At 41.3% G+C, this 14,644-nt stretch overlaps 1 protein-coding gene across 1 annotated transcript in view; it reads left to right on the top strand.

Moving 5' to 3' along the window:
* Positions 1-6,139: 6,139 nt before the first annotated feature.
* T265_10499 (hypothetical protein) overlaps positions 6,140-14,644 on the top strand; it is a gene marked incomplete at both ends in the record, with an annotated part of 150,856 nt that continues 142,351 nt past the window's right edge. The window contains one exon of the mRNA XM_009176886.1: positions 6,140-6,174. The remainder of the gene's footprint in view (positions 6,175-14,644) is intronic.

Raw genomic sequence — 14,644 nt, 5'->3', positions numbered from 1 at the left:
TAGAAGGGACATCCAATCCGGAAATTCATGGTGAATAGCACTAGATAGGCCACCAGAAGCGAGACAACCAGAGCCATCAATATTCCTCTCTACATTGATATCTTTATGCCAATGCTACGGGTTATCTAGATGAGGTCTTATCATCCATGAACTACTTCCCTCAGCTTGTTGGCCAATATCCAAAACCTTAAGGACTCCGTGTCGCCTGATGACTGACAGAAATCTGGTCAAATTATACTTTCCAAAACCTGCAGGCGAGTGTTGACAGCAAATAGGAAGGTGGCTTTCCTCCTCAACAGGTTCAGCTAAACAAACGGTGAGGAAGAACAATGTTCCAAAGAAAGCCAGAAATGAGATAATTCATGCAATTATCACGCCAAAAACATCAGGCAAAATTAAAGTATAAATAAGGTCTAGCATTCTGCAGACCTGCAACATAAAGTTGGATTAGAAATGACTAAATCGGACCGAAACTGATAAACACGCTTCCATTTATATTGCCATGTTTTGGGGTTGCGTCTTCCAAGCCACGAAAATCCGATGATTATTATAATGGCTTTATTTCTATGGCAATGTGAATATGTATGCTGCATTATCGAGAATGACAGCTGTCACATACTACCTTCCTCCCAAAAAACGGGGGACAATTGACAGAACATTATTGTGTGTTAATAAACCGTTGTTCAAAATAACATCAGTTTTTCTTTTTTCTACTGAAGTTGCTGGAAGTCCTTCATGTAAATGGCTAAGTCCCGGTAACAGGTGTCGATATTAGGACTTACGATATATTCACTTCCGAAACACATGAATTTACGAACACACAAAGGACACTTGTATTTATTTGCTTGGTTTGTCCAGCCCATGGAGTTCCACGTCGAAATATGGGCTCAAAAAACCGTAAGGGCACACTTACCAGGTAGTCGTTCAGCTAGTACCAATCATCGGGAAACATTTTCCAAAGTTTTGGGTGCATTTATGCCCATAATTCCACAAAATCAAAACAGTAAAGCTGAGTCCATTAGGCACACGCAAATCCTCGATGAAGTAGATTTTTTCTCAGCGGATGTAACAAAAGTTGGCACTCTTGTCCGAGTAACGAACAGGAATTTTTGTACATTTATTATCGTGGAACAAGTTCTGGTGGGCGGAGAAAACAGCTGACACGACTAGCTCGAATACATCTCCCCTGTACGAGCTTCCCAGACAACAATATAACGGCACGTGACATGCATGCTTAAACTGTGGTTAACTGGAGTTCCTGGTTAGCTCGTTTGATGCGTTTTGTCTGAACGTTTGGGTTAAGAGGACGCCCATGTTCAAATGTGTCTGCTGGCCGTTATTGGTAAGCGTCACATTAGCAGTAGACTTCGGCTACAGCTTGGCCCTGTGAATACAACTTTATTTGGCTTGATATTTTTTGTGAAATCGAAATATTTGCAGGTGTTTTACCACTGTATTTATCACAAAATCCACTTTCCTTACATGAAAATGTTCTCTGAGATTAGCATTCGGATAGTACTGTGGAACAGAAGGCCTGCCTAGTGATAGGGAAACCAATCACGAATAAATGGGCTGACAATTAGTTCACCTCTCGAGTAGACACAAAATATCCATACTGTATAGCTGGAGTACTGGTCATTGCAGTTGTGAGGGTCTTTAGCATTACATGGAGAGAGTTGTTTGAAAAATTTCGACATGGTGCATTCTATTAGGTTCAGTAAGAAAGATTTGAGGAGCCACCCTTTATCCTCTGTATACCATGCTTCCGATTATCCGGATCAAGTAGTCGTGGTGACAATAATGCATAGGCTCTTTCCAGGCAACAGGAAGGTTATATTGTAACTCGTTTGTTCCATCTATAGAAAAATTATGAAAGCAAAACGAATATCGTGCCAACTGAAACATGAGGCGGCCTGTGTGCAGCATATTCAGTTGTAGAATATCATAAAAGGGCGATTCAGCTGGGTCTCTCGTGAAAACCAAATTGATTTGCAAATGAGTGTATTTCTCGGAAACAGTCCAATTAGGGTTCAAGTAGAACATAAGGTTGACGGAAACTCGGGGACTGCGCCTACCTGATGAGCCCCAAGAAGGACGAAACCCGTCATGGGCTGTCGAAGAGTTTTCAGAAACCTTGTGAGTAGGTTCCTTTATGAAAACGAATAATAGTTTTACTCTAAAGTTAGGAAAATTCTGCTCCAATACCGTTGTTGAATCGAAGATTTACCAGCACAATATCCGTTCCCAAGGAAGTCACATGGATTCACGGTTGTCTGGAACAGTCTGCTGGATAAACTATGATGGAATAACGCAGTGCTATGTATCGAAGATTATTGCGCGACCGTGTGTGGTCGTTTCTTGGAAGCGAAAGAAAACGGGAAAGCAAAGCCAACCAGGCAGCTACAATAATAACGTTGTCTTGATTTTTCGAAGATATGTGCCCACGTGTATGATTAGGAGTTAACATGATCTGCTTATGCAACTGATTTTAATAGGAAATCTATGAGGGTGTCTATGTCTGGGAAGAACAAAGGCTAATAAAAGTAGACGGGTTAAATAAGCAAGGGACAAATGAGATACGGTGATCCATACCTCANTAAGCAAGGGACAAATGAGATACGGTGATCCATACCTCAAATCAATGTCTCAAAAAGACCGTCATTGTAGTCTTAGATAAAACAGTTTTAAAATAGAAGCCTTCTCACTACTAATAGTCTGTCAGTTAAAGTTGATTATAAGATTAGTAGCTGATTAGATCAAGAAGCAAACCCAGTTTGAACTATGCAGTTAAACGAACAGGTTGAAAGGCTTCCGGTTCAATGAAGACATCTCAAGACCGTCATCCAAAGATCACGTAACTTTTCCTTCTGTCTCCCTATATGATGAATTCTCTGTACCTGAGGTTTTCGGGGATTGACAAGCTACTGATTGTGAAGTAAAACATCCTAGTCATTTGCGTTGATTAATACTTCTTCCGTCTCGTTTGAGGTTGCAATATTCCTATTATTTGTCAGTGTTTTTCTCCAGTTGATTGAAGTAAAACTCTTGTAGTCCCTGAGGCTGACATCTGATACTTGTCACAAACTGATCAGAAACCTTCAACCCCACTAACCGACAGCGACGTAGCAAGTAAAAGCATGAGCGGTCCCATGACCTCTTCAAGAAGCACATGATCTCACGAGGTTGGCACCAGCTTGTTGATTTCTCAAAAATGCTAAACAATATTTGACACCCATCTGGCTTTCCAGTCGATCAACTGGGGAACACTTTGCAACGGAATGATGAAAGCCGATATGCAGTTGTAGTCACGGCCCAGGTCGTGATTTCCCGATCCTACGGCTGGCCTTTCGATGTGCACTTCAATATTTTCATCAACAATCTGGGTTCCATCAAGAACTTTGGTAGATGCATGTTGCATTATATTGTGCGCACCTGCCAAGGGCACTGTTTTGATAAGTCATCTGGAGGTAGTGCACTGTCCTACGGCACCTGAAAGAACTGACAGATGGTGTGTAAATAAACTAATGCTGGCTCTAGGTGATATGGCATCATACTTGGGTTGCCTGTTGGCTTTCAGCAGGTTTCTGTGAGTTTGGTCACCATCGGCCGCTTGTACGTAGCAGAGCATTGGTTGTTTACCTTTTGTGTGCCCAGTAGATCAACCTCTGTTGACCGGCACGCACCCTTCAGATGTCGGTCAATCATCAGAGCTACTTACCCGGATTGCTGTTGACCAAAAGTCTCTTAAAATTTTCGATATATTTTTTCCGCATGTGGCAAAAGTGAACAGTTTTGATGAAATTGGCCATAGCTCCTTCTTTGCCTGTGCATGTCACAAGAGGAGTAGCAATGGTGCAACTCTCTCATGAAACCAAAAAGGCACTGCTAACGCATATAGACCGGTTTTTGTGCAATCTACGCTCATCATCAACCGTAACAGTCCTAAGTATAGTTCCCGTTTTATTGCTGTAGTCAGCAAACCACCTAAACAAGCGAGTGACGTGGAATACAGTGTAACTGCTACTTCTCGTTTTTAACATACCGATGTTTTAGCACTCTAGAGGCTGATAGTTATATCAGCAGGGGTCCTGTCAGAGGGCTACGATTTACTGTTTGGTCCAGAAGTACGGTGCACCAAAATTCCACACCATCGCTTGTCAGTCAACTAACCTCTAAACTGTTGAAGATCTGTTCTGTAATACTGCGTTACGGGATATCTCCGTCGAAGGCGAACCAATCACTATGAACAAATCCGGTGAATTAATATCAGCTAATGACGCACGGAACCTCAGTCGAAAACCTTACCCTCACTACTCATTAGGCATTCATAACAACTTAACTGTTTCAAGTGATATGCTATTAGTTTGGTCATGTTATGGTTGTGAAATATATTGGCAGGTATTTCACTCAGACTTTTCTTGTATGGCCCCCAAAATTTGCCTCATTCCAGTAGTTTTCGGATAAAGTAATACTTGGTGCTCTACATGCTATGAAGTGTTTTCCATAACATATTTTACTAAACGTAATTATGAAGGGATGGGATAAGTTTCAACATCATCATCATCAAGGACAGCAACATCAGTGTTGACACTGATGCTTCACTGCCGTGGAACCATGAGTTTATCCTAGTGTATTTAAAGCCTTGAAATCAAAAGTAGGGAAAGTTGGGTGAGAAAGGGAACTTGATACAGGAATATATCAACCTCCGAACGTCCAGTCAGAAATGTGGAAAGAAACTGACAACACGAGCACCACTAAAGCCACCGTTTCTCGCAATGCCTCTAGCCTGGCTCAGGATGGGTCACGAGGACCCCATTCTGAAAGGCGGACGGCAACAGTAGCACTCAAACTCTTTCATGCCCTTCTGCTAATGTATACGTTGTCCGCGTCGCACTTTTCCGCCATTCTAAAGGAGACAAAGAAAACAACACCCGTTTGGACAGATGCTGTTGGAGTATGCGTTGCATATTGTCGAGCCACCGTACTTGATGGAGTTGGGTGTTTTCCGAGATTGCATTACCCGCTGGAAAGCGCAATACCCGTTTCCTAATCGCCTTGTGATAAATTCCATGACGCATACGAGATCAACAAAACTTCCAAAGTATCGGTGATCAAAAACCTGAAGACTTTATGCCATGTGTACACGGAGGCCATGTTTTGCAACCATACAACAATTCAGACCTTACTGTAGCCCGGTACACTCCACCCTTGAGACCAAATGATATATCTTTTTGACACTGTAAGTGATGCAACTTAACACAAGGGAGTGTGGCCTTGGAGATTCGTTCAATCACCTCAGCTAAAACTCATCTGTATCATCAAGCGAGTAGTCGCTGCGTAGTACGGCTTAATAATTTATCGGTTCCGGATTTCTTCCATGGTCAATGGCTTGTAACAATCCTGACTCATTGTCCTGATATATTCATATTTCGCAACGGATCATACCAGCAATCCTATAAATGGTTGATTGAAGGCAAATTTCTCGATTTAATGCATACCTTTCCGGCTGAACTACAATTCAGTCTCTGAGTAGTCGAAGAATATTATAGGCTGGAGATTCGGTTCGGATGCTCGTCGCTCGTCAAACCCATCTTAATTTGTACACGGATATTCATCCCATCTCATGATATATTTTTCAAACTTTTCCACATCTGATCATTTCCTTTTACGTTTCGGCCTTGATGTCCAGCCAAATGCAGTCTTATGAGAATATATGATATGCGTTTAATAATTCCCAGGGAAAGTTAGAGTTTTCGAAAACGGAAAACGGGTTTCGTTCGACCCACTGCCAATAGCAGCGATTCTATCCCAAGATCCATTTGCTGCACTGCCATTTTAGGTAGGCTATTATTAATTGCTACCGCATTTGTGACGCTGATTGGGAAAACCACATGATCGTACTAGTTTTTAGCCAACCTGTATCAACTTTCATACAGCCATCACGCGACACATCCGTCCATACGTAGCCGACTTGAATTGGCACATTTGAAGGTCAGTTGAAAATTGATTGAACCAATCGGCTGCAAGTTGATTACGATTCGCTGATCGGTAATTGACTGTGACTGCTGTCAGCTGGTTCCTTGATTTAAGCTGTTAAAAATTTACGTTCATTATTTAGATAATTACATGCTACCACTCACTGAACGCTAGTTATTGGGATTCTTACTATCGAATGTAAGTGTACGTTAATTTAGCGAACGTTTTATTAAAACGGTAGGAGTGTATCTCTATATTTCCCCTAAAAGAGACATGATTGAAACCTTCCCCTTAGCGGTTGATGTTCCCAAAAACTTTTTCTGTTTAGAGTTATGTCTTCTTGGGTTTATTTATATGCTGCATTTAGACCAGAAGCGTGCATCTCGCGCTCGGGTGTGCCTCATGATATAAGGTAGAAGCCGCAAAGACTGCACTTTTACTGGTATTAAATATGAAGACGTGTTTCCTAAAAGTGCATTGCAAGCTGAAGTACGAATATGTATAGTTATTCAAGGAGCGATTTTCAAAGTATTTATTATTAAAGCGTTTTTTGTATACTCACAGTTTGGCGTCAGTAATGATGTTTATTCTTTTGCGAATGTAGGATAGTAGGGGGCTTCCAATGAACCTTTTTCAAACTGATATTTGAAATCACCAATGTGTATGTTGTACACGTACGTATCTTTGGATGTAAACAAAAGGATGGTCCAGTAACAATGAATTATACTGCTTAACCGATGACCAGGAGAATGAATAAACAGAATGACAATTGGTTGAGTGCGTTCTAAAGTTTCAATGAAGTAATTACTTGTGATGGGGGTTTTTAGTACGCACACTTCGAAACAATTAGTGAAAACCGTATGGAGATCCTGTGGTTTCTTTGGAGTTTACAGAACTGCGAATAACTGGCTTTTTTCCACGTCCATTTCAACTGTTACAAGAGGCCTTGGTCGACTGATACAAGTGCGCTACTCCATTTCTTCAATTCATCTGTTAATGCCATCGTAAGTTACCCAAAGGCTATAAAACCGAGAGATTCCTTGGCATTTTTGGCACATACGTTTTGGCTCTTCACATTCAGTCACCTGGACAACATCTTCAAAGTTCCAAATAATGAACATTCCCTAGTTGCGTGATACATGATAAAATATCAGGTGCAGGGATTTTAAAACTAAGGTTAAAAGTGATAAAAACGTGCACTGAACCTGGCTGCCTAAACGGTAGCTGTCCGTTAGATCAAAGCAAAGTCATGTGTGCGATTCCCTATCAGTGAAGTGGAAAGATAGAACACTAAAGTATCCAAATTTTGTGCCCTGATATCAGGAGTTCAAACTCCTAACAAAAACCTTCATTCTATTTTCGGTCTTTCGCCAGCTTGATTTTTTGGCATCGCATTTATTAGTGATTATTCTAAAATTGGGATCAGTTCAGCTACACACTGAGTGCGTGGAAAAATCGATACATTAACTTAGTTCTTAATCATTTGCGTTTTTTATCTCAACGGCAAACTGATGCTACTGACTCAAGCCTGACCAGCTTGAACTTTTCCTCAAATAAACCACTTTGGTGATGTTATATGTATAGACTTTGAGAGGCCGTGGTAGATTCGGATTGTGGAAGTATTTTATGAACAAAAAAATGAACAAAAAAATTGGGTTTTGAATGGTGTCTAACCGGAATCACCAGAGAGACAATTCAAGGTCATCGCTTCCGCACAGCCATTTTAAGGCAAATATTCACGTGATGCATCTCCAACATTTGCTGCTGTCTTGAAAGATTTTAGGTGGGGTTCGGTAAAACAGGATAGACCGATATGGCGATTAGTACTGATCGGATGATTAGCGATTTCATCTGAATGTACTCTGCCTCTCTATCGTGCGTGTAACCAAGAGTAGATGAGCCTCATCGGGCCGCTGAACAAGCGTTTCGGGCTTTTTGTATCCGTATGCTTTACAAGGGGCCATCGCCTTGATATAAAAGGTAATGCTAGACAGAATGATCCAGTCAATTGGAAAATGAGTACAGACAATTACTTCACTAGAGAATAAATCATTTATAAAAAAGTAAGAATGACATACCTATCTATGAGGCAATTACCTATGGCTTATCTACTTTACCGGTCTTTATACACTTTCTGAGTTCTGTTTTCCAAAACATAACAGATTAGTTGATGGACTTTTTCACTTGGGAAATTCTGACTGACCAAATGTAGCTGCCAAATTGAGCTAGCAAATTTATTTATCCGCCACTCGGAAAAAGGAGATACCTCCAGTTTCGCTCCTTGAAACTCATCTTAAATTTCAGAACCCTTGAGATATAAATGAAGGCCCGTGACCCACACGAAATATTCCATCACAGTTTGATATAAATTATCTATCAACGAGGTAAAACATAAGGGGCTGTGTTTTGCTAGTGTGCAAAAATGCTCTCATTGCAGGTTTATTAGGTTTTTCCTGAAAGAAGCAAACCAGACGGCTTTTTACTGTCCTCATTTAGGTCAATTCATCTTCAAGCATGTTTGCAGGTAGACTATCTGGCTGCATTCTTTCACTTGCCTATTCCAATGGCATCCATATGGACTCAGGATCTCATTTCCGTTGACGCTACCATTTATGTACAACAACCTTTACAAGTCCAAGGGGAACATTCCAGTACAGCAAAATAGTGAACACGTAATATCTGACCACCAAGGAAAGCAAACTTAGAATGATTAGAAGAGAAGAGTGGGCAAAGGAGAGAACCTGGTCCTAGCCTATGGCAGGCATTGTGAGATGCTTAGACCTCCAAGCGCCCAGTTAGGCGATCTGGAAGAAAGCTAACAGCACGAACACAGCTTACAGTGATTTACTGTGATTTCCTACGATGTCCCCAGCCAAGCTCAGGAAGTCACGAAGAACCCACTCTGGAACGCAAGCTGTACAGGTAGTAAAAATATAATTAACCATTTATGCTGTTACGCTGGTCAGTAAGAACGCGATCTCTCCCAGCTGTTTGTCCAATCATCGTCATTCTTATCACCATCATTATCATTATCAGGTGTAAGAACCGCGTACTGTTCGTACAGTGGTTTCGTTCAGTTCACCGATGATTTGGGGAGGTGGGGTAGGCAGCTGCGTATTGAAGGTTGGAGCTGATAAGTTGGTGCGTAAATACAGGACTGTTAATTGGGGGGCGGGGCGGGAAAGGAACTGTGTTAAAGGCACTAACTTAGATGCGTCTGCGCCATTGAGGGCGCGACTAGGACATATCTGACATTGTGTTAAATCATTGATGTGGCTCGTCTTTGGGTGTCCATCCAGGAAGAAGGTAGTGACCAGCGCAGCTGAGTCTGCTGGTACTGGTTTTAATGCTTCACTACCAAGCCATTGTTTGACCACCCTGGCTCGTTTCCACCCTTAACGTGAGTGTGCGAAAAGAACCCTACGAGAGATTCGGTCGACTGGCATACGGAGCACGTGGCCGAGCCTGTGCTTGGATTCTTATAGGACAAGGATATATTCAGGCATACGGGCGTGTCATTTTCGTGAACTTTGATTAATAGGATTTATCTTGACTTGTGTCTCCTTCATATTAGAAATGTGTGCTCTGTTCCACAAAGAACTAATGGTAAAGTTGCTCGGGGTAGGATGTCAGCAAAGTAGAGTCACTTTATTTCCATGGTGTCACACAATGGACAGTGTTGCTAAGATGAATTTAGGCTGGTGAATCTGGGCGAATAGCAGAGGGAATTATTTCGGCAGCGTTGCTATTTGAAGAGATAGAAACTGTTCATCACATGGATCTTAAGGTTACATTCTTGCGGGAGAAATGAAAACTTTTTTCACAACGGACTTTGCTTGTAGTTTGGGTGCAAATGAGTATTTGAACGGGTCAGCCTCACAGAGATGAGGAGAAGGAAAACCAATGTCCAAAATCGGTATCAGGTTGTTATTGACACAGAATTGTTTATCGAAAACAGCTCACCAGAGAAATAATTAGACCAGTCACGTGATCGCTGCGATAACTGATGACTTGTTTAATACAAATGGTAGATTACATCCAACTGAAGCGGTCAGAATCCATCATTAAGTGACATTAAATCATAGACTATTCGCTAACGACTATCCGATTCCTTTGCTGCCGAAAGTCAACGTGTCGTCCTGGTATAACCCATGTTCACTTGAAGAGTAATTAAGGGATGCCTTTTAGTTTCAGTATAGTTTTGCGCTGCGGTGTTAGTAAAGTACCTTATCTGATTTTCAATATTCACTCGGGCGACGACAGACTTCCAGAAATTTTTTTCTGATTTTAATGAAACTCCACCAAAGTATTTTCTAAATATAGTAGCTATTTAGTTTTTGAAGAAAAAGAATCTTCTTCGCACTTACGAAAGGAAACTTAAGACAAGTTGCCATCCACTTGAAATTCCTCGGGCTAAAGTCTTCCATGTATTATAGTTTCAAATAAAAAATAAATACTTCTAACTGCTTAGAAATCCCGAGGCGTGTTTTCTAGGGACATAATTCTTCCGGTCCAGGGGTTATTGCTTTACTGTTAATGTTTCACTGACTTGACACCGCATCCTATCACCTGCACCTAAATTAAGGCCGCCTGAACATAGCTAACGGGGATATCAGCACCATTCTACACAAATGTGGTGAGTACAGCGAGTAGTGAGCCAGCATTGCATTGTACTACTGATTTCCAGTTTGGACATTTCGGTGACCGGTATAGTGCACAACTTAGACAGTATCAAAAGAAGGAAGATTTATTAGGAAGCTCTTGTGCAATTGGCCATTTGTTTTGAACTTTTATGTTATGTCGCATTTATTAGATAATTTTTGTTGTGGATATTGCGAAAGAAACCCAAATACCGAGCTGACGTAACATACTACTCGTAAGGTTGCTGAAAACTGTTTGATGGCTTCTTCTGTGACAACCTTTGTCTAACACTTTTATTCGAAGAAAATGATATCACGTCACAGTATAACATCATCTTCCGTTATCGCCAGAGCAGCTTACCTATTGTATAGTGCTGCCTATTGTATGGACGCGAAACCCTTCATCTTAAACACCTCAGCCTGCATTTGTGGAATTTGTATAAGTCATTTACGTAAAGTATTCAGTGGCAGACTCAGGCTATGACTGAATATCATCCCGTTAATCGATATGTAATTGGTCCCCCAAAAGTATGTCCATACCAGGCTTTTCGTTTCTAATGTTTTTTTCATTTGGCCAGTGGGGATGCGGTCTTTCCCGCAGTGTGCTGGTCAATAGTTTCAAGCTGTTGACCCAAGAATTCGGCTTCTGATCATCAATTTGCTTACCTGATGGATAAGAACTAGGTGGTGTTCTCTTGGATTAGCTCTCAGCTGTAAGCTTCCTTTTTATTTGAAGTAGGTGGCTATAACATGAGGTGTTTTAAAGAAGAAAAACTCGCCTATAACTTACTGCGGTAGGTCTAAAACATCCGGGTGATTTCTAAGCCCACGATTCGGTTAATATCGATTTTCCGTGAGTACCTTTGGTACATAAGATGAAAGTATACAGCAGTCTCTCCAGCGAGCAACCTTACAATGAAAGGAGTCTATTGAATAAAAACGGTCCTACCACTGGAAAATCATCAGTGAGCATTCGTCAACCAGCGTATACTACTTTTATACTGTTACCCAAACCAGCCGTGTCACCTATGTCCTGTTTGAAAGTGCGCAAATACAAATTAGAGGAGCAAGCAGCACAGAGCAGAAATGTTCTGCTTTTGGAGAGATGGTCAACTAAGCAGTAATATTGACCGGAAAGATAAAATCATTCAGGCGAGCACGATATGGTTGTTTTGCCACTGATTATTGATTCAGTGAACACACCGTGGACAACTTAGTTCTACTTGATGTAATACACTGCATACAGAAACGCCGTAAACTGTTTGGACAGGTATCGATGAGTTTTCAGCAACCTGAACAATATTCCGAATATCGTACCAAGTGAAACATGAGACGGCCTGTTGCAGCACATTTAGTTGCTTAAGAACATCATAAACAGGAGATTCAGCTGGGTTCCAGGCGAATGCCCCATCGAAAACAAACTGATATGCAAATGAGTGTATTTGTGGAAATTAGGTCTGTTTGGTTTGATAAGCAAGAATCACAGGAGTGCTTGGTTGAAGTTCACTCCTGCCCTCAACTGGTTGTGTGGGTTGTGATAGTCCTGCGAGTGCAGCGATCTGATCGTTTGTCTCTTATGACGTGTAAATCTAAGGACGTGTTTAGCCTCTTGGAAACCAATTTGCTGAGAGTGTGGGCTGAGTACTGTTTAATTATCCATAATGATCTGTAATGATTACACTTGTTGGAAATAAGATGCTTTTGAATTTCCGAATCAGTAATACAGTGGGTTAGGTTCAAACTGACTTACTGGTCGGTACCTGTCTTAGTCACCCGGGGTATGACTTTAATGGTTTCTCGACTGTGAAGTTACTGCTTAGTATTACGCGCAATTTACACATAATAACAATAGTATAAATATTTGAAAGCTCAGCTTTTCCGCTATACACCAAAGCAAGCTCCAAGGGATAGTGGGAGGCAGTTCTTTAGTATATTTCCCGGATGATAGAAGTGAATGCCAATTAACATGAATGGACTTTAGAAATCAGGACAATGAAGTCAACCCTGGATATTCCCAAAGAACCGAAGAATTAATAATGTCAATCAGATATCGAGATTTCTGTGACGTTTGTCTTACACTGGTCCGGGTACAAGTGTGCGCAAAACACACACTAATGACTTTAGACAGTATGAATGACCCTAAACAGATTATGGTATAATAAGTTCCCACGTTTCCAGGATCACCGCTTTTGAAACGAAATGGCGGAACATAACTGACCATGTGCTAACTAAGTTGTACGGTTCAGTACCTTTCGTTTTGCGGAGCATCAAGCTCATCGCTAGAAATGATAATCACAATGGAGCATTTTGCGGAAGGTTTAGAATAGCCAATTATAAATGCTTACTTAGGTACTTACTGAAGTGAGTACATGGGATAAATGTGGCTGGTCAAATCAAAACCCTCCCACTGATCCGGTCCTCCGCAAGGATCGATGTTTATTCAGCTGAAACAGATTGTATCACCAGATTGTCTGAAACAGTCGCTGGCTAGTTAGCTCAGAATTCACAGCTCAGTCTCATTCAGTTCACTCGGTTTCACGTGAAACGCCGATTTCCGTCTGACTGCCTCCAGACACTTGTCTGCTTTCACAGTCTTGTCTCAATTCTTTCATCTATCAAATCATTACTAATTACAGATCTGAATGAAAAATCTAGTTTCATGTGCGTAATAGTACTCGCCAGACCAAGCTACATCTTTGCATCGGTAGACAGTTTATTACAGAGTTAGTAGATTTAGAAGACAATGTTGGTAGTGTTTTGAGGCATTTGTCAGAATCTACAGTCTTGATGGAAGATGAACAGAGATGGTGACATGTTTGGAGCTCAGAAAACCCACGTTTTACAAGTCAGCCTCTAAGCTACAAGCACATGAATCATGGGTATCGTTAGAGACAGCCATCTTACACAGCACACACGCGCATTCTTTCTCATTGAATCTGATAGACAAAATATTCAAATGAGGTTTGCGTTGGATGTGACGTATCAAACAGCATTGTTTTTCCATCCCTAGGTGTAACTTCCTATTTGCACGAAATGTCTGACCTAGCATGCTCTATCATGCAAACACTTTCACAGAGTTTTCTGGCATCTCAGAGTAGTATCGGGTTAACTCGGATAGGAAATAGTTTCCGCTCATTACTCTGCAAGATATTCCGGGTTTGTTTTGCTAAATGTCATCGGGAACGTACAACAGATTTCAACAGAAAATGAACCTAGTGGAAAGTGTCCCCACCAAATCTTTGTTCTACAGGCTACATCGATAATACTAGAAAACTGAATGCTGTTTGCAATTACCAAATTCACCTATGAACTGCAGTGGCCTCAACGAATCTGCTATACACTGTACTGAAAATGATAGCAAGTGCTCGGTGAATGCTTGATCTCAGTCGGATGACGACTTTGATACTGGGTCAGTGAGTCTGTGTGGTTGAGCTCTCTTCACACACACCGGTGCAAGCTCCCCTTACCTTCAGTCGAGGTTACCTTTGTGTTCGATAAAGTTGTGTGTCTCTGCTCCACACGCTTCATAAATTCTGTTGCATTTGACGAACGATGGTAACGTGACGCTAAGTGAAGAGACTGCAAGTAAATCATCTTGTAAAAGAGAACGGCTTAGATGCGCAGTAGGCCCTCTACATCACAGCTGTCAGATGACGTTGTGTGATTCCACTGACGTCGTCTCTGAGAATGTCTAATTGTAAGAGTGGTTAAGCACCCCATGTTTGACGGATGCGTGGTTCTTTTGAATAAACACAGGATATTCCTTTACTTGATAGCACGTCTAAGATTATTGAGTTCTGTCTGACGAGTCAGCAGATCACTGTCCACATTCTCCACTTGGAGGCCTTCTTAAAAGTACTGGTCAACAGTTCCCATTTGGATTCTCATCAGTTTAACTGTAACACATGCCAGAAAAATTAAGTGGGATTTAAGAGTACTGCGAGCGGTAGATCTAAATGTAACGACATCTTATTTGCCAAGTCACGAATGAAGTCAATCGTTCCACGTACTGGAGCATTGTTGACCGC

This window comes from Opisthorchis viverrini (genome assembly GCF_000715545.1).
Source record: "Opisthorchis viverrini unplaced genomic scaffold opera_v5_375, whole genome shotgun sequence".
NCBI lineage: Eukaryota > Metazoa > Platyhelminthes > Trematoda > Opisthorchiida > Opisthorchiidae > Opisthorchis > Opisthorchis viverrini.
Note: the sequence above shows the minus strand (reverse complement) of the source record. Positions and strands in the feature narration are given on the sequence as shown.